Source organism: Cannabis sativa, chromosome X, assembly GCF_029168945.1.
Source record: "Cannabis sativa cultivar Pink pepper isolate KNU-18-1 chromosome X, ASM2916894v1, whole genome shotgun sequence".
In the NCBI taxonomy this organism is placed as follows: domain Eukaryota; kingdom Viridiplantae; phylum Streptophyta; class Magnoliopsida; order Rosales; family Cannabaceae; genus Cannabis; species Cannabis sativa.
Window position 1 is genome coordinate 50,579,483 of NC_083610.1, and position 18,812 is coordinate 50,598,294.

Sequence of the window (18,812 nt, forward strand, 5' to 3'; positions counted from 1 at the left end):
GCTCCTCAGGGTAATTGCATTGCAGTTTTCCTTAGGATTCACTTCAGTTGTGCTAGGAAAATTTCCTTGAGGACGGGTTGCTACTTGAGTTGCTAGTTGGCCCATTTGAGTCTGCAAGTCTTTAATGGAAGATCTAGTTTCAGTCATGAATTGTAGCAGTAAATCTGTCTGCAAACGAGAATTTCCACCAGAGGCTTGTTGCTGATTAAACTGTTGGTTCTGTGTCTGGTTCTGATTTCGTTGCTGATAGAACCCACTGTTTCTTCGGTTACCACCCTGGTTGAACCCATAATTGTTGTTGTTATTCTGCGAAAAATTTCCAATGGCTTTAGCTTCATCCATTGGAAAATCATCCACATCTGCTTGACACTCTGAAAAGTGACGACTTCCTCCACATAACTCACAAACAGCTTGGGCTTGTTTAGCTTGCCCTGCAATTAGCTTTGTCAATGCCTCAACCTGAGCTGTCAACTTTGTGATGGCATCAACCTCTAACACACCAGCTACCTTCTTTGATTGACTCCTTTCAGTTGGCCACTGCTGATTGTTTAGAGCCATCTCCTCCAATAGATCATAAGCCTCATCAGCACTCTTTCTCATAAAGGCTCCACCAGCTGCTGCATCTATTAGAGTTCTAGTGTTTCCTACCAACCCATTGTAGAAGTTGTGGAACAGCATCCAATTCTCTATACCATGATGAGGCCACTTTCTGATCAGATCTTTAAACCTCTCACAAGCCTCATGGAGAGATTCATTATCTTGTTGGCAGAAGTTGTTGATTTCTCTTCTCAGCTTTGCAGACTTGGCTGGAGGAAAAAACTTTGACAAGAATTTCGTTGCCAGATCATTCCAGGTGGCAATAGAGTTGGGTGGCAATAGAGTTGGGTGGCAATAGAGTTAGCCAACTCTTGGCTTGTTCTCTGAGAGAGAATGGGAACAGTCTCAGTCGAATGGCATCATCACTAACTCCATTAACTTTAAAAGTTTCACAAAGTTCCATGAAGTTAGAGAGATGCAGGTTAGGATCTTCAGAAGGGAGGCCACCAAACTGAACTGAAGACTGCACCATTTGAAGTATGGCAGGTTTAATCTCAAAGTTGTTCGCATCCACTGTCGGTGGCCTGATACATGACTGCACTCCCGTCAGAGTAGGGAGAATGTAATCTCTCAAGCTACGGCCATTAGCTTGATCTTCCACGGTGCCACCATTATTACCGTTATTACCTCCATTGTTCGCAGCATTAGCATTCACATTAGCAGCCATGATTTCTGAAGTTTCAGCAGTTGCTGAAACTCCTTCTTGCCTCTTGTTCTTTCGGTTTCTCCTACAAGTTTTCTCGATTTCAGGATCAACTGGTAATATGACAGCTTGTCCTTGACGGCGCATACACTTAGGATTCCTGAAATTGATCACGAAAATATTGCAAGAAAAAGGTTAGTAAAATCAGCAAGAGAAAATATACCAAAGTAGAAGTTAGTATAATTTTGTGTAATATTAATCTTTGAACAATTCCCCGGCAACGGCGCCAAAAACTTGTTACGAATTTTATGTTTATTACGCAAGTGTACGCAATCAAGTAGTATCTCACGCAAGTGAGGTCGAACAACAGGGAATTGGATTAAGTACTACTAAACTATACTTATGATTCTATTTGGTAAAATAATAAGTTTGCAATTTGAAAGTAAATAACTCAGAAAATCAAAGAGAAAATAAACGAAGATTAATCAAGATGAGAGATTAGGGAGGTGAATCCTGTTGTTAAGCTACCAATGTTAATACCTAATTGCTATCCTTATCTCAATGTGAATGACAGATTATAAATTAACCTAACTCTTTTCAGATCTTTTAGGTTCTAAATAATATGTTCTCTAATTAACTTCTTAATTAAATCAACACAAAATCAGCATTAAGCAATAATCTATTAGTCACTGAGGCTATGTAAATACTTTCGTTTCACATCAAAACCTAGACTATCCAAATTTTAGCATTCTCAATTCTCACTTTTCAGATTTCGAATTGAGATCATTGAACATGTAAAAGGTGATCAAGCTTGCACATGGAATTAAACACAAATATAGATAGTATTCACACATAAGATGAAGGAATGACAATTATTTATTAACTAGGCATAAACTTAAACAACATTCATCATCCTCCCTTATTGGGAAATTTAGTTCAACATAACTCTAAAAACATCCATGATTAATTCAGAAACAAACACAAACATAAAGAAGAAATTAAGGGTAAAAGAAAGAAACTAGAAGGTGCTATCGCTCCGGGTCTTCAAGATAGCTTCCTCTCCACTTGCATCCACTATTTAGGTCTATTTCAGCTCACTTTTGACCTTCAGTGTCGTATTCCTTATATAGGGATGAGAAGTGTGCCTCCAATTGAGAGAAAAATCAAAATTAGGTCAAAACCACGATGTCCGTACCAAGTCGCGACTAGCCTTTAAGCTGGTCACAACTAAAGGCAAACCTCAAAAATCAGAGGTTCTTCCAAATCTCGAAGTCGCTACCAGAGTCATGAAAGAAAAGATAAAGCCATGAAAGAATTTCTTAAATCAACAGTGAGAGGTCTTATATATGCTTTTGTATGCCTTAGACCAGACACCTGCTGTTGAGTGGGAGTAATGAGTAGGTATCAGATTAATCCAGGAGAAGAACATTGGAAGACAATCAAGTAAATCTTAAGATTAAGAAGAGGAATTATATGTTAGTCTATAAGGGTGTGTTTAAAACTCTTAGACTACACCACATCAGATTTCGAAATTTGCCTTTGTGCTAGAAAATCTTTCTGATAAGATGGTGATTACTCTGGGGGTGGAATAGTGATTTTGGAGAAGTGTAAAAACCTATTAGAAGTCTCTAGGTCTACCAGTAAGGGACTGAATGTTAAAGTTGCAGGAAAGGTACTTATTCAGTCTAAGGAAAGTTCTATACATTTTTGGCACCATTCCAAATTGCCTTAACTACTAGTGTTAATTTCGTGGATAACCAAAAGTAGTTGTCAAAGATATAGAATCCGGTATCCCAAGAGAGTAGACATATAGAGAGGAATTTCACATTATTAATGATTTTGTGATTAAGGAAGAGTAATGGTGGAGAAAAGGTTGTGTTTAATTCAACCTTTTAGATCCTATTACAAGGATTTTACTACTACTATACTTGATTTGTATATCGAGGTGTTAAGATTATTTGAAACGCACTTTTTGTTTTATATTAGTGCAAGTGGGAGTTTGTTGGGTTTTATGTCCTAAATAAAACTCATTTCAATATAATCAGATTTACTTATTAATATAGATCAGAAATAACATTTAATGTTGCATGGTTCACATGATTTATTTCATGTTTATATGTATATATTGTATGAATTCATCTGAAACCGTTTTCACATACTTGATCCTGTTTACTGTGCTGTCAACACATTGGAAAGTAAACATGACTATGTGAATAAAGTTTCCTAGATTTATCTGACACAGAGTTTTACTGATATGATAATCTACAACAGAGTTTACTTGCATTTGGAGACATGCTATGTTCTTTCCAGAGCATTGGTTAAAGTAAAGCTCAGGTTGGATGCATGGAGTATGCATCGGAAGGGACCGATATTGAACTTTGACTTAGATTTATTAAACTTACCGTAATATCTATTCAAGTCAATATCGCCTAGTTGATCCTAGATCAAATCATCTTAATCGTGTTATGATTAGGCTCAATCTCAGGAGGCTATTCGTGTTCTTTGATTTGTTAGTTAAGCCTACTTTTAGGTCAGGGTGATACGTACATTTTGGGAACACGGTAGTGCAATTGAGTGGGAGCGCTAACATAAACATGGAATCTATAGCTTTTATCTGGCGAATAGTAAGTAAAGGATGATCTCCTTCGAGCTTGACCAAACAAAAATAAATGGTGGAGATCTCATTTCACATAAGCTGAAATATCATTTATACGGGGTTAAGTGTTTTAAGGATTAAATACATTGTAGGGTGTAACGGTAATCTAATCCCTTTACAGTGTAGATCATTCATATAGAGGATCATTGATCAAATTAGGATTATAACAATGAATAACTAATGATGTGTCTATATGGTGGAACATATAAAGCATTCTATATACTGAGAGTGCAATTCTAAGTTCTATGCGTGGATTCAACGAAGAATTAATAAGTTAGTGAATTTTAGTAATAAATTCTTGATCTACTTATTGGAAGCTCGGTTATATAGACCCATGGTCCCCGCACTAGTTGAGATAATATTGCTTGTAAGACTCATATATTTGGTTTTGATTAATCAATTATAATTCTCAAATTAGACTATGTCTATTTGTGAATTTTTCACTAAGTAAGGGCGAAATTGTAAAGAAAGAGTTTTAGGGGCATATTTGTTAATTATGATACTTAGTATGGTTCAATTAATAAATATGATAAATGACAATATTATTTAATAATTATTTATAGTTATTAAAAAGTTAGAATTGACATTTAAATGGTTGAATTAGAAAATTGGCGTTTTTGAGAAAATCAGATGCAGAAAAGAAAAAACTGCAAAATTGCAAAAAGTGAGGCCCAAATCCACTATGCATGGCCGGCCACTTTTGTAGGGAATTTAAACTGATATTTTCATTATTTTAATGTTAAATAATTCAAACCTAACCCTAGTGGAATGCTATAAATAGATAGTGAAGGCTTCCGGAAAAATAGACTTTTCTTCTGACTTTTCATTCAGAAAAAACTGAGCCTCTCTCTTTCCCTATCTTTGGCCGACCCCACTCTCTCTCTCTTCTTACTTAAATTTCGAAATTCTTAGTGTTAGAGTAGTGCCCACACACAGCAAGTGATACCTCAATCATAGTGAGGAAGATCGTGAAGAAAGACTTTCAGCAAGAAGGAGTTTCAGCACTAAAGAATCAGAGAAAGAGATCCAGGTTCAGATATTGATAATGCTCTGCTACAGAAAGGAATCAAGGGCTAGATATCTGAACAGAAGGAGTCATTATATTCCGCTGCACCCAATGTAAGGTTTCCTAAACTTTATATGTGTTTATTTCATCATTTTAGAAAGTTCATATTTAGGGTGTTAATCAACATACTTGTGAGTAGATCTAAGATCCTGGTAAAATAATTTCCAATAGCGTCATGTTCAGCGAGAGGGAGAGAGAAGTTTTGAGTTTTTGATTTTTTCAAATGGGAGTGGTATTTGTGGGATATTAGGAATGTGGTCATATATGACCAATATTATTAAGTATGCATTTAGGGAAAAAAATTTAAGGTCTTGTAAGGATGGAATTTCAAATTTCCCTTTCTGTTCGTTGTTATTGTTAAGAGTATAGAATAATCACCACTGTCTGTTACTTTGTTTGTTACTTTGCTTACCAGTACTGTACCCTTTTCATTCAGTTAGTTGTTACACTTGTCTTTCTGTTACACTTAGTTAGTGTTAGTTAGAGGGGTTGTTTGGTCATTTTATTGTTCTAAGTTGTAACTATATAAACTGTAATTCCTATTCATTGTTTAATGAGAATCTTTTCATTCTTTTCCTTCTGCTTAACATGGTATCAGAGCCTGGCATGGTTCTCATTCATCTTCAATCTCGTTAATGGATAATCTTTCTTTCTTCTTCTTCGTTGATCATCTATGGATTCTTCGCCAACTCTCTCATCTGCAACCAGCCAGAACAGAGCTACTGGTTCTGGTGATTCATCGTTCACTCCTGTCGTTTTCTTGCACAAATTGGCCACCAAACTCGATCATGACAACTATCTCCTGTGGAAGCCTCAAGTTCTTTCCGCCATTAGAGGGCACAAGCTTCAACAGTATATCTCCAGCACTTTCACTCCTCCACCTCAATTCCTGTCTCAACAAGATTGTGTTGGGTTTTGTGCCCTAAATAAAACCCATTTCAATATAATCAGATTTACTTATTAATAAAGATCAGAAATAACATTTTATGTTGCATGGTTCACATGATTTATTTCATGATTATATATATAATGTATGAATTTTATTTAAGTCAAGAACATATGAATTTGTTAAACACTATAGTGTTGTCAGCACAGTGGAATATAATCTTAATTATATGTTCGAAATTTTATTCCCTGATTTTTTAGTTCATTGGATTTAGACTAACATGATAATCAGCGATAGGTATTCTTAGACCTTGGATAAGTGTTTTGTCCTTTCCAGGGCATTGGCAAAGTTTACCAGTATCGGATGTATGGAGTATACATCGGAAGGGACCGATATTGAACTTTGATTAGATATATTAAAATTTACCGTAATATCTATTCAATTCAATATCACCCGTTGATCCTAGATCAAATGATCTTAATCCTGATATGTTTAGGTTCGATCTCAAGAGTATTATACATGTTCTTTGATTTGTTAGTTAAGCCTACTTTTGGGTCAGGGTGATACGTACATTTTGGGAACATGATAGTATAATTGAGTGGGAGCGGTAACATAAATATGGAGTCTATAACTTCTATAGGAATTTAGAAGTTATAGAAGTGAAACAATGATATCCTTTGAGCTTGGCTAAACAGAGATAAATGGTGGAGATCTCATTTCACTTCGCTGAAATATCATTTATACGGAGCTAAGTGTTTTAAGGATAAAATACATTGAAGGTGTAACGGTAATTTAGTGCCTATTCAATGTAGATCATCTATTACAGTGTCATTGATCAAATTAGGATTATAACAATGGATAACTAATAGCGTATCTATATCGTGGAACATATAGAGCGTTCTATATAACTAAGAGTGTCATTCCAAGTTCTAAGTGTGGATTCAATAAGGAATTAATAAGTTAGGGAATTTACTTGGTAAATTCAGTTCAACTTATTGGAAGCTTGGTTATATAGGCCCATGGTCCTCATACTAGTTGAGACCATACTGCTTGTAAGACTCAGTTAATTGATTTTAATTAATCAATTATAATTCTAAAGTTAGACTATGTCTAGTTTATGAATTTTCACTAAGCAAGGGCGAAATTATAAAGAAAAGAGATTCTAGGTTTATTTATTAATTAAGAGACTTTATATGTCTAATTAATAAATATATTAAATGACAATATTATTTAATAATTAATTTTTAGTTATTAAATAATTAGAATTGGCATTTAAATGGTTAAATTGGAAAATTTGCATTTTTGAGAAAATGGGATTGAAAAATGACAAAATGGGAAAGTTGCAAAGTGAGGCCTATTTTCCTTATATGGCCGACCACTATGCAAAAGGGTTTACCATTTATATTTTTCATTATTTTAATGCCATTGTAACGCCCTAATGCTAAGGCACGCTACAATGCTTTTTCAATTACAGTGCAATCTTTGCTAACCAAAGAATTTTCTTGAAAAATGTGTCAAATTTAAACTTTTGTATTAAATATTAAACTTTATAATATAATAAAATATTTACAAGTACCGGGATCCTGTTTTTAAACTTTGTAAAATTAACATTCCAAAATATACATTTTCCATAGGTCGCACAGCGACTAACAAAATACAATCCCCAGATGTCCCGAGACCGAACACTCCAGGTCGCGCCGCTGCAACATGTACAATCTCATCCGAGCTCAGGTTCACTCATGTTCAGCCTTCGCCTTTCCTTTACCTACACATGAAAGTAAAACTGTGAGTCAACAAACTCAGTAAGAAAAGCATACAACATATCATATAATTTTCCGACTTGTACTTAGGCGCCCATACACCTATTTACAAGGCTTAACAGATGAGTACGAGCGTTCCATACTAGGGTATAACCACTATACCACATGCACTACGTACCTCCATGTATGAGTGTTGGTAGGGTTTACTCATACCCTGAGTACCTTTGAGTGATATACCACGCACTCCCAGTACCTCACCGTACTTGTGCTGGTATCACGGTACTCACAGATAACATTCACTGTACCAACGCACTCTATACTATAATCGTATAAGTGTTGGTAGTGCGAATAACATTTTAAGCATGCATATGCACATAACATATACAAACACTCAGATATTCATATCACATATTATATACAGTTCTTACCTTCTTTCTGAATTCAAGTGTGCTGGCCGACCTGAACGGAAATGCTCGTGCTAGATGGATGCCCTAATCACATTAGTTGTAACACAGATGAGTGACTCGCTAAATCACTTTCCGGGGACTTAAACTTGAAACTAAAAGTTCCCCTATCGATAAACAACATGGCAATACCCTAAATATCTCAAAATTGGGAAAAACTAGGGTCCCAAAAATTCCCCCAACCGGCAGACCGGTCCCAACGGGAAGTCCAATCCTGGGACATCAACCGGTCGACCGGTTGGTATAGGTCTCCCAGAACCGGTCGACCGGTTCTGCGCAGGGAAACCCAAAAATTCTCCCCTTGAACTCAAAACCAACCCAAACACTACCAAACTTTCCAGGTTACCTAATAAGGGTATTCACAATACATTCCAGCTAGTATTTCACAAAACAAATCATTAGAACTCAAGTTGCCATTAAAGCTTAAAACTTTGAACTCAAAGCTCAAAGTTGCATAAAACAAACAATAAACCTTAAAACCAGCTGCTACGAACTTAGATTAACTCAAATGAACCCTAACATTCGGACTAAACAAACATCACACTCTAACAACCACTATCTAGCAAAAACATAACTTGAAATCAATGAAAACCTAGAAAAATACAACTAAAGAAGAACTAGAGTTACCTTTGATCAACCTCCTTGAATTCCTTGCTGAAATCCCAAAAAAAAACTATTGAATTAAGGTGATTCTCCTTTTGTTTTGGTCCCAACCAAAAGAGAGAAAGAGAGAGGGTTCAAGAGAGTGAATTTCCAATTTTTTTGATTTTTCTTCAAATGAGAAATGGATTTTCTCTAGCTAATTCCTTGCTGAAAATTAAAAGCCACTTGTCACCTCCCTAGGCAGCCACCACACTACTCCTTAAAAAGACTTAAATGCCCTTAAGGTTAAACTTAGGTATTTTCCAAGACTAGGGGTAAAATGGTCAAATCCCATAACCCCGCTCAACCCCGATAATTTATTTTCTCTAAAATATTCCCCGTTAAGAAATAAAGTTCTAAACTTACCCATGTGATCAAACTAGCCATCCATCGCATTTTCCGTTGTCGCCGAGAAAAAATTACAAAAATTGCATATTTCACATATTAATCAAAGAATACCCCTAGAGTTAAATAAAATCTCCAAAATTGAGAAATTATAACTCTAATATTTATTTCTAAATATTGGGGCCCACAATTAAATAATTTCATAAATAGTAATAAAATAATAAAAAATTAGTGCTAATTGCCCTTACTAATCTAAATTACTAAAGCGATCATTACAGCCATACAATTCTAACCTAAACCTAGATGGCATTCTATAAATAGAAAGTGTTGGCTTCAGGAAACTATGACTTGCATATTGTTTCTTTCAGAGAAAAGCCATACCCGCCCCTCTCTTCTTCTTCTTCTCTTGAATTTCCAAATACCTTGAGTGATAGAGTAGTGCCCACACACATCAAGTGGTATCTCAATCATAGTGTGTAAGACTGTGAAGAATCCAAATAACAAGAAGGAGAATCAGCATCAAAGGAAGGAGAGAAAGAGATCCAGGTTCAGATCTTAATTATGCTTTGCTACAGAAAGGAATCAAGGGCTAGAAATCTGAATGGAAGGAGTCATTATATTCCGCTGCACCCAATGTAAGGTTTCCTAAACTTTATATGTGTTTATTTCATTGTTTTGGAATTCATATTAGGATGTTAATGAAATATACATGGTAGTAAATCTAGATCCTGGTAAAATATTACCAACAGATTGTGTCTCAAAAATCTACAATCCTGCATTCGTTGATTGGGATCAACAAGATCAGCTCCTGTACTCTTGGTTGTTATCATCAATGACAGAACCGATCCTCACCTGTGTTGTCAACTGTGAAACTTCAGCAAGATTGTGGTCTGTCCTATCCACATATTTTGCATCTCAAACAGAGGTGAAAATTGACCAATTCACCACTGAACTCCAGAATTGCAAGAAAGGTGCTCATACTCTCAATGAGTACCTTCAAGGTGCGTTCTCTAATCGATAAACTCAATTCTGTTGGGCACAAAACTTATCCAAAAGAACATATTGCTGCTATTTTATGTGGCTTACCCTCTCCAGATTACGATACCTTTGTCATTTCGGTAAACTCAAGATCTGAACCAATCGAAGTTACTGCTCTTGAAGCATTACTTCTAGCTCAGGAACATCGCATCGAACGCAAGAACAAGGATCTTGATTCTGCCTCCATCAATCTTGCAAATTCGAACTTCAGATCTCGCAGCAACTCAAACCAGTTTGGAAACAATCACTGGAATCCTTACGCAAACAATCGTCCCAGCAATAATTCATCTAATGTTCCTCCTTACAGACCACCAATACCAGGAGGAAGAGGAAACACTTTCAACTCTTTTGGATCTACAGGGAATCAAAACAACTCAAGTCGGATTCCAAGTCAAAACAACAACAAAGTTGTCTGCCAAATCTGCTCTCGTGTTGGTCACTATGCTTCAAAATGTTACCAAAGATTTAATTCATCCTTCCCTGGTTTCGGATCTCAAAATCAAGGACATCCATCAGCTATGTTGGCCACTGCTGAAACCTTGTGCGATGATTCTTGGTATCCTGATTCAGGGGCAACACATCATTGCACCTCCAATGAAGACAATCTTGCCCAGAAAAGTGAGTGTCAATCGAATGAACAAGTATATATGGGTAATGGGAATGGTCTACCTATACAGAATATCGGTAACACTCAAATCTTGGCTTCAGATAAATCTACTATTCTCACTCTCAATAATTTGTTGCATGTACCTCAAATTACCAAGAATTTGATTAGTGTGTCTCAATTTTCTGCTGACAATGGTGTTTATTTTGAGTTTCACCCTAACTTCTATCTTGTTAAGGATCGGATGACCCAGAAAGTGCTGCTGCAGGGTTTACTTGAAGCTGGTTTGTATGTGTTCCACTCCCTAAACTTGCCAAATATACCAGACAGAAATCTGCATGTGCCATTAAGTGATTCCTGCAACACTGGCTCCATCAATAATGTTCAATTCCCATCTTATTTTCATTCTTGTAACACTGTTCAATCTGTAATATCTCCAAACAATGATTCATTGTTTCATTTGTGGCACTCAAGGCTTGGTCATCCTGCAGCCAAGACTGTCAAATCTGTATTGAACAGTTGTAACATTCCTCATATTAATAAAACAATTTCAGATTTTTGTACTGCATGTTGCTTAGGAAAAATTCACAAACTCCCTTTTCCAAATTCAGATACTGTCTACACCCAACCACTGCAATTAATTCACACAGATCTATGGGGACCTTCTCCCATGATCTCATCCAATGGCTATTTTTACTATGTCCATTTCACAGATGCCTTTTCAAGGTTCACTTGTGTCTACTTACTCAAAAATAAGTCTGATGCAATTCAGACATTTATTAATTTCAAAACCCAAGTTGAAAAAAAATTAGGCTTACCCATCAAAAACCTCCAATCGGAGTGGGGGGAGAATTCCAAGCCTTCACCTCATATCTTGTAGAAAATGGCATTCATCATAAACTTTCATGCCCCACCACTCATGAACAGAATGGTGTGGCTGAAAGAAAACACAGGCACCTTATAGAGACAGCCTTAACACTCTTAGCTCATGCCTCTCTCCCTCTAAAATACTGGGATGAAGCTGTAAGAGCCTCAGCCTTCCTTATAAACCGATTACCATCCTCTGTATTGAAAGGTTATACTCCCATACACAAGCTACACAATTTACAACCTGACTATAGTCTATTACGAGTGTTTGGTTGTTCTTGCTTTCCAAATACCCGTCCATACAGTCGACACAAACTAAATTTTTGATCTAAGGAATGTACTTTTCTTGGGTATAGCATCAAGCATAAAGGTTATAAATGTCTCTTTGCAAGTGGGAGAATTTACATATCTAGGGATGTTATATTCAATGAACACAAACTTCCATTTGCCATTACTCCTCAGACCACTCACACAACCCCATCTCACTCAAATCACAACACCCCTACCATACCCGTACCTGTCCTTACACCCACACAACCTGCTCCCAATTTACAACAGCCACCAAATCACTCCACACCTGTCCCTATCTCACCTTCACTACATTCCCCTACCGCTACACCAGCACATACAACTCCAGCAGCATCACAAATTGAACCTACAGCAGCAACTCAACTCCCTGAGAACATTCACCCAATGGAGACAAGAGCCAAAGCAGGGGTATATAAACCAAAGGTGTATATCAGCTGAAAGACTCCTCTGACATTACAGGAAGCAATGAAAGATCCTAGATGGAATGGGGCTATGAATGTGGAGATTGTGGCTCTCAAAAAGAACGGCACCTACACCATAGTTCCTCTGCCACCTGGTATGAAAGCAATAGGGTGTAAATGGGTATACAAGATCAAAGAAAATGCAGATAGTAGTATCTCCAAACTAAAGGCAAGATTAGTGGGAAAAGGGTTTCATCAAGAATATGTGTTTGATTTTTCTGAAACATTCAGTCCTGTATTGAAATCTCCCACCATCCGAATCATCATTACTATTGCACTCTACAACAACTGGGACATCAAGCAACTTGACGTGAACAATGCATTTTTGAATGGTGAGTTGATTGAAGAGGTGTACATGCAACAACCCCCGGGATTCGAAGAGCAAGGACCCAATATGGTGTGCAAACTGCAAGGACATCAACCATCTATGGCTTAAAACAGGCACCCCGTGCCTGGTTCGACAAACTCAGAAGCTCTCTCATGCAATTTGGCTTCCACAGCTCTAAGGCTGATGCTTCTCTTTTCATCAGGTTCATGAACAACCACACTACCTATGTGCTTGTCTATGTGGACGATATACTGATAACTGGGAGTGACAAAACTGCAATTTTACTACTATTCACTCAATTGAACAATCAATTTGCTCTCAAGGATCTTGTAGACATCAACTATTTCCTGGGAATACAAGTCACTCCTACAGCTCACGGCCTGCACCTATCACAGACCAAGTACATCACAGATATCATTTGTAAAGCTAAACTGGAGTGTGCTAACAGCCTGCCTACACCCATGACTGGTGGGGAAAAGCTCTCCTGCATTGGAAGTGACCCAATTAAAGATCCTCAGCAGTACAGGCGTCTGGTTGGAGCCTTGCAGTATGCCACTTTAACTAGACTCGAAATAGCTTATGCAGTCAATAAAGTTTGCCAATTCATGCACTCTCCACTTGAATCTCACTGGAAAATAGTTAAACGCATACTTCGATACCTCAAAGGCACTTTGGATTATGGCCTAGACATGTCTCGATCAAAATCCCTCGATTTAGTTGGCTTTTGTGGTGCAGACTGGGCATCTGACATCGACGATAGACGATCCACCACTGGTTTTTGTGTCTACCTAGGATCTAATCTGATATGCTGGTCATCCAAGAAACAACACACTGTCTCCCGATCCAGCACAGAAGCTGAATATAGAAGTCTAGCTAGCCTCACTGCAGAAATAACCTGGATACAAGCTCTACTTGGTGAACTCAAGATACCAATTCCAAGACCTCCAACAATCTGGTGTGACAATCTCAGCACCGTTCTAATGGCAGCAAATCCCATCTTACATGCACGAACAAAACACATCGAACTCGATCTATATTTCGTCAGCGAAAAAGTTCTTACCAAAACTCTGGTGGTTAAACACACCCCTGCCTATGACCAAACTGCTGACATTTTAACAAAGGCTCTCTCTAATGCTCGCTTTCTTTTCCTCAGAGACAAACTTAGGATTCAATCTCTTTCCACCCTAAGTTTGAGGGGGGATGCTAAGAGTATAGAATAAGCACCACTGTCTATTACTTTGTTTGTTACTTTGCTTACCAGTACTGTACCTTTTTCATTCAGTTAGTTGTTACACTTGTCTTTCTGTTACAGTCGGTTAGTGTTAGTTAGAGGGGTTGTTTGGTCCTTTTATTGTTCTGAGCTGTAACTACATAAACTGTAATTCCTATTCATTGATTAATGAGAATCCTTTCATTCTTTTCCTTCTGTTTAACAGTTCTCATTATCAACTTATCATAATTGATTTCTGAAATAAAGTTTCTTGCCAGCGTTCATGGAGCAAAAAAAAGTTTCTCCCTGACATTCATGGAGATCGCCAAAGCCTCCCCGATTGCTCTTTGATCAAATTGTTGAGATCCATGGGATGTTCTTCGTGAAGCAAGAGAACTCCTTCTATGGTTGATTTACGGTGAGCACATAAATAGTATTTTTATAAAAAGAAATGTAGAAAGTAAAAATATTTATATTACTGTATGACAATATAAATGTTAATTCTGAATATGTTTATGGAAAATTATAGTAAATCGCCTCAAATTATAAGACTACGTTAGTAAATGTTCTCATTTCAAAACTTATAGCAAAATATCTCTTTTTTTGTTAGATTATTTATTATTTATATTGTCTTTTGCCACATAAAAAATCAATAATTTTTTTTATATATTATTTTTTTAGAATTAGAAGCAAATTACATAAAGATTATAATATATCTATATTAGTTTTGTTAAAATCTTTTTTATTTGAAAGTTAATTTGATTTTTTTAATTTTTTATGAGTTGTTGTGGGTTTTTGGTATATAGATTTTATTATACAGTATATTTTTATTTTGTTGCATAGTATATTATTATTCTTAGATGATATTTATTTTTTATTTTGCTATGTATAATAGTGGTATATAATTTTTCTAGCATAATACAAATATTTTAATGTATGTATATAATTTTATTGACATGCTACATATATTTAATTATTATTTTTACATATTTTAATTGTATGATATATTTATTTTAAATAATATATAATTCGTTTTTATTTTCTTATATACAATGGTGGCATATGATTTGGTTAGTGTATACATATATATATTAATAATATATATTTTTATTATTATTATTAGTATATATATTTTAGTGAATGGTATATGTATTTTTTATTATACGGTATATTATTTTCTTAAACAATATTTAAGTTTTATTTTCTATTGTACTTTTATTAACATGATATATAATTTTATTAGTACTTTATATATTTTTATTTTTATTTATTACTATTATATATATTTCTATTGTAAGGTATATATATTTTGTTATATGGTATATAAATTTTATTGTATAGTATATCATTTTATTTTAGATTATGCATGTTTAATTTTTATTTTATTATATATAAAGGTGATATATAATTTTGTAAGTAAGGTATAATTATTTAATGGTTGTATATAATTTTCTTAATATGGTATATACAATTTTGTTGTATAGTATATAATTTTTGTTGTCTATAGTATATCATTTATTAAGATGATATTTAGTTTTTATTTTATTATGTATAATTTTTTTGGTATGTATACATATTTTAATAGTGGTATATATAATTTTATTAGCATGATATATATTTTTCAAGTATTAATTTAGTATTGTTATAATTTTTTTGTGGCATATAGTTTTATTATTACGGTATATTAATTTTCAATGATACGATATATCAAATTATATATATTTAATAATCTAATATATTTATTTGTTCTTGTTACAATATAACAATATACAATACTAAAAAAAATTATATAATTTAATTTAATTATTAAATATATTTTTTTAAAAAATAATATGTAAGAAATATATTTTATAATTTTTATTAACTAATTTAATATATTTAAATATTTTTTTTAATTTTTTAAAAAATAAACATTTACTAACTTAATTTTTAAATTTAAAATCATTTTACATCTTATTCCAATAATGAAAAGACCCCAATATTACTCCTACCATTTCGTAACTAAGAAGTAATTTACTTCTTATTATCTAATTAATTGGGTCTACCCCAAATGACTTTACTGCCACTGAAGATTTAATGGGCTCGAAAGGTAGTATGGCCCATTTTCGGCTTTTGAATGTTTGGGCCTTATTGAAGCCCAAAATTGTGGTTTGTATCGGGTGGACTAATTTACTTCTTATTATCAAATTAATTGGGTCTAGCCCGGACAAGTTTAGCACCACATGTTATTAGGGATCTTACAATTTATTATTTTTTTATTATTTTTATTCTATCAAGTTTTAAAAAATACTAGATTAAAGTTTCAAAATTACAAAAATACTAATAAAATAAAAAATAACTTTAAAACAACTAAGACAACTAAAAATAATTATAAAACAACTTAACAAATAACTTCAAAAAAAAAAAAAACTACAAAACAACAAAAAAATAACAAAACATTGACCTAATTGGAATATGAAAAACAATATCAATTCTTCAACATATTTTTGTATTACGAAATTCATTTTTTACTTAGCTTTGACAACTTGATTTATCTTTTTGTATTACTACATTTCTTTTTTCATGAAATTTATTGTTACAATTTCATACTTTTAACATTTTTTTCTCTCTCTTCCTTTTTAAGTAAGTAACAATTAAAATGACAATTTATTTTTTAAAAATTAAATAAATAATTACATTAATAAAATCTTAACATTTCAAAATGACAAGAGGATCGACATGTGGATACCTCACGTGTTTTGTATTTTCCTCCGAGAATATGATTGGAGGTTCTTCTGTTTTGGCTTTCTTCAGTTGTTCTGGAGCAAACACCGATTGCTCGTTTTTTATTTCATTGACATATCTTTCTAGGCATTATTACTCTCTCCAGCGAGATGCGACCCTCCCGAGATAACCAATATATCCTCGCCCTCAACAAGGGAGGTTTCAATCTTTGGTTATTTGGGTGGTTGGGCTTATTGGGCTGGTTTGGCTCTTTCCCTTGATGTTTCACATATTGTTTGGAATATCCATGCGAGATCAGACTCTCTATCTCGTCCTTTAGTTGGCGACACTCTTCGGTAGTATGCCCTATGTCTTTATGAAATCGACGAAATCTTGTTGGATCTCGTTTATGTCTCGCATGTCTCATTGGCTCAGGTTTGCGGAATGCAACCCTGTGCTCATTTATGAGAAAGAAGTTTTCATGAGTTTCATTCAACTCGGTGTACACGGTGTAAATTGGCACATATTTGTCGTGCTTTTTCTGCTTCTTATTTTTAGATGATTCTCTCGAGTCATCTTTTCTTTTGGTGTTTGAAACACTTAGATTATCAACCTTCGTCGAGACAGTACTTGTTGTGGCAGTACTTGTGCTGGGTTTGTTTCCCGAGCCAGTCTTCATCAACTTCATCTCATTGCTTGCTTCCTCTTTGCGCATAAACACTTGCGCACTTTCGTTGAATTCATTAATGTTTCTTACTGGGCGACCCTGTCTGTCATCCCACAACTCACCCCTAACTGTTGAAAGGTCGGTTGTGATCCCTGCTTAAAAAGCAGTAAGCTGAATACTGTCATTCAAGTTCCTAACCTTTGCAGCGGCAGTGCTGAAGCAACTCAGGTAAGCCTTAAGCGACTCGCCTAGTTGTTGCTATATGTTAGTTAGGGATGATGCTTCTGGTAGCCTATCCCTGGTAGCTTAAAATTGTTTCTTAAAGTCCTTAGACAGCTGTTCCCAAGAAGTTATCGATGTTGGGTTTTGTGCCCTAAATAAAACCTATTACAATCTGATTAATTATCAATATAGAATTTTGAAGTGATTTATGTTAACATGTATGTTACATGTTTATGGTTTAATATATATATTTAATATATGCACAAAATCAATTAAATCCAGAACATATATTCATTCACAATTACAGTATTGTCAATACAGTGGAATGTGATTGTGATTATATGATTCAAAAGACTAAGTCCCTGTTCATCAGTGTTTTGGATTTACACTGATATGATAATCAGCGATGAAGTATACTTACACTTGGAGTAAGTGTTATGTTCTTTCCAAGACATTGGTAAAGTATACTAGTTTCGAATGTATGGAGTATACATTGGACTGGACCAATATTGAACTTAGATAAGATATTATAAACTTATCGTTGTATCTTTCCAAGTCAATATCAGAAGTTGATCTTAGATTAAAAGAATCTAAATCCGGATATGCTCAGGCTCAATCTCAGGAGTGCTATTCATGTTCTTTGATTTATTAGTTAAGCCTGCTTTTGGGTCAGGGTGATACGTATATTTTGGGAACATGATAGCATAACTGAGTGGAAGTGCTGAACATAAATATGGAATCTATAGCTTCTACTGGTGCATAGAAGTCAAGTGATGATTTCCTTCGAGCTTAGTTAAATAGAAGTAAATGGATGAGCTCTTCTTTCAGTGACTATATATATTAGATCACTAAAACATCATTTACAGGTAACTAAGTGTTTTAAGGCGCAAAATACATTGAGGGGTGTAAACGGTAAATTTGTCCCATCTCGATGTAAATCATCTATATAGAGGATCTTTTAATCACATTAAGATTATAACAATGGTTAAATGAGATAGCATATGGATATCGTGAAACATATAATATGCTCTATATAAGTCTGAGAGTGCAATTCCAAGTGCTAAGAGTGGATTCAACAAGGAATTAATAAGGTAGGGATTTACTTGGTAAATCGGTTCAACTTATTGGAAGCTCATCAATATAGATCCATGGTCCCCATTCTAGTTGAGACTATACTGTTTGTAAGACTCTATAATTGATTTATGATTAATCAATTATAATTCTAAAAGTTAGACTATGTCTAATTTTCACTGTTTAAGGGTGAAATTGTAAATAAAAGGGTTTTTAGGTTTAATTATTAATTAAGAGACTTTGTATGTCTTATTAATAATTATTTTAAATGAC

General features: G+C 34.7%; 1 non-coding gene across 1 annotated transcript; it reads left to right on the forward strand.

The window, feature by feature from the left end:
• The first annotated feature begins 688 nt into the window (after window positions 1-688).
• Window positions 689-795, forward strand: LOC115701639 (small nucleolar RNA R71). Its single transcript, XR_004008631.2, has one exon. It is a non-coding gene; the product is annotated as a small nucleolar RNA R71 (small nucleolar RNA).
• The last annotated feature ends 18,017 nt before the right edge of the window (window positions 796-18,812 follow it).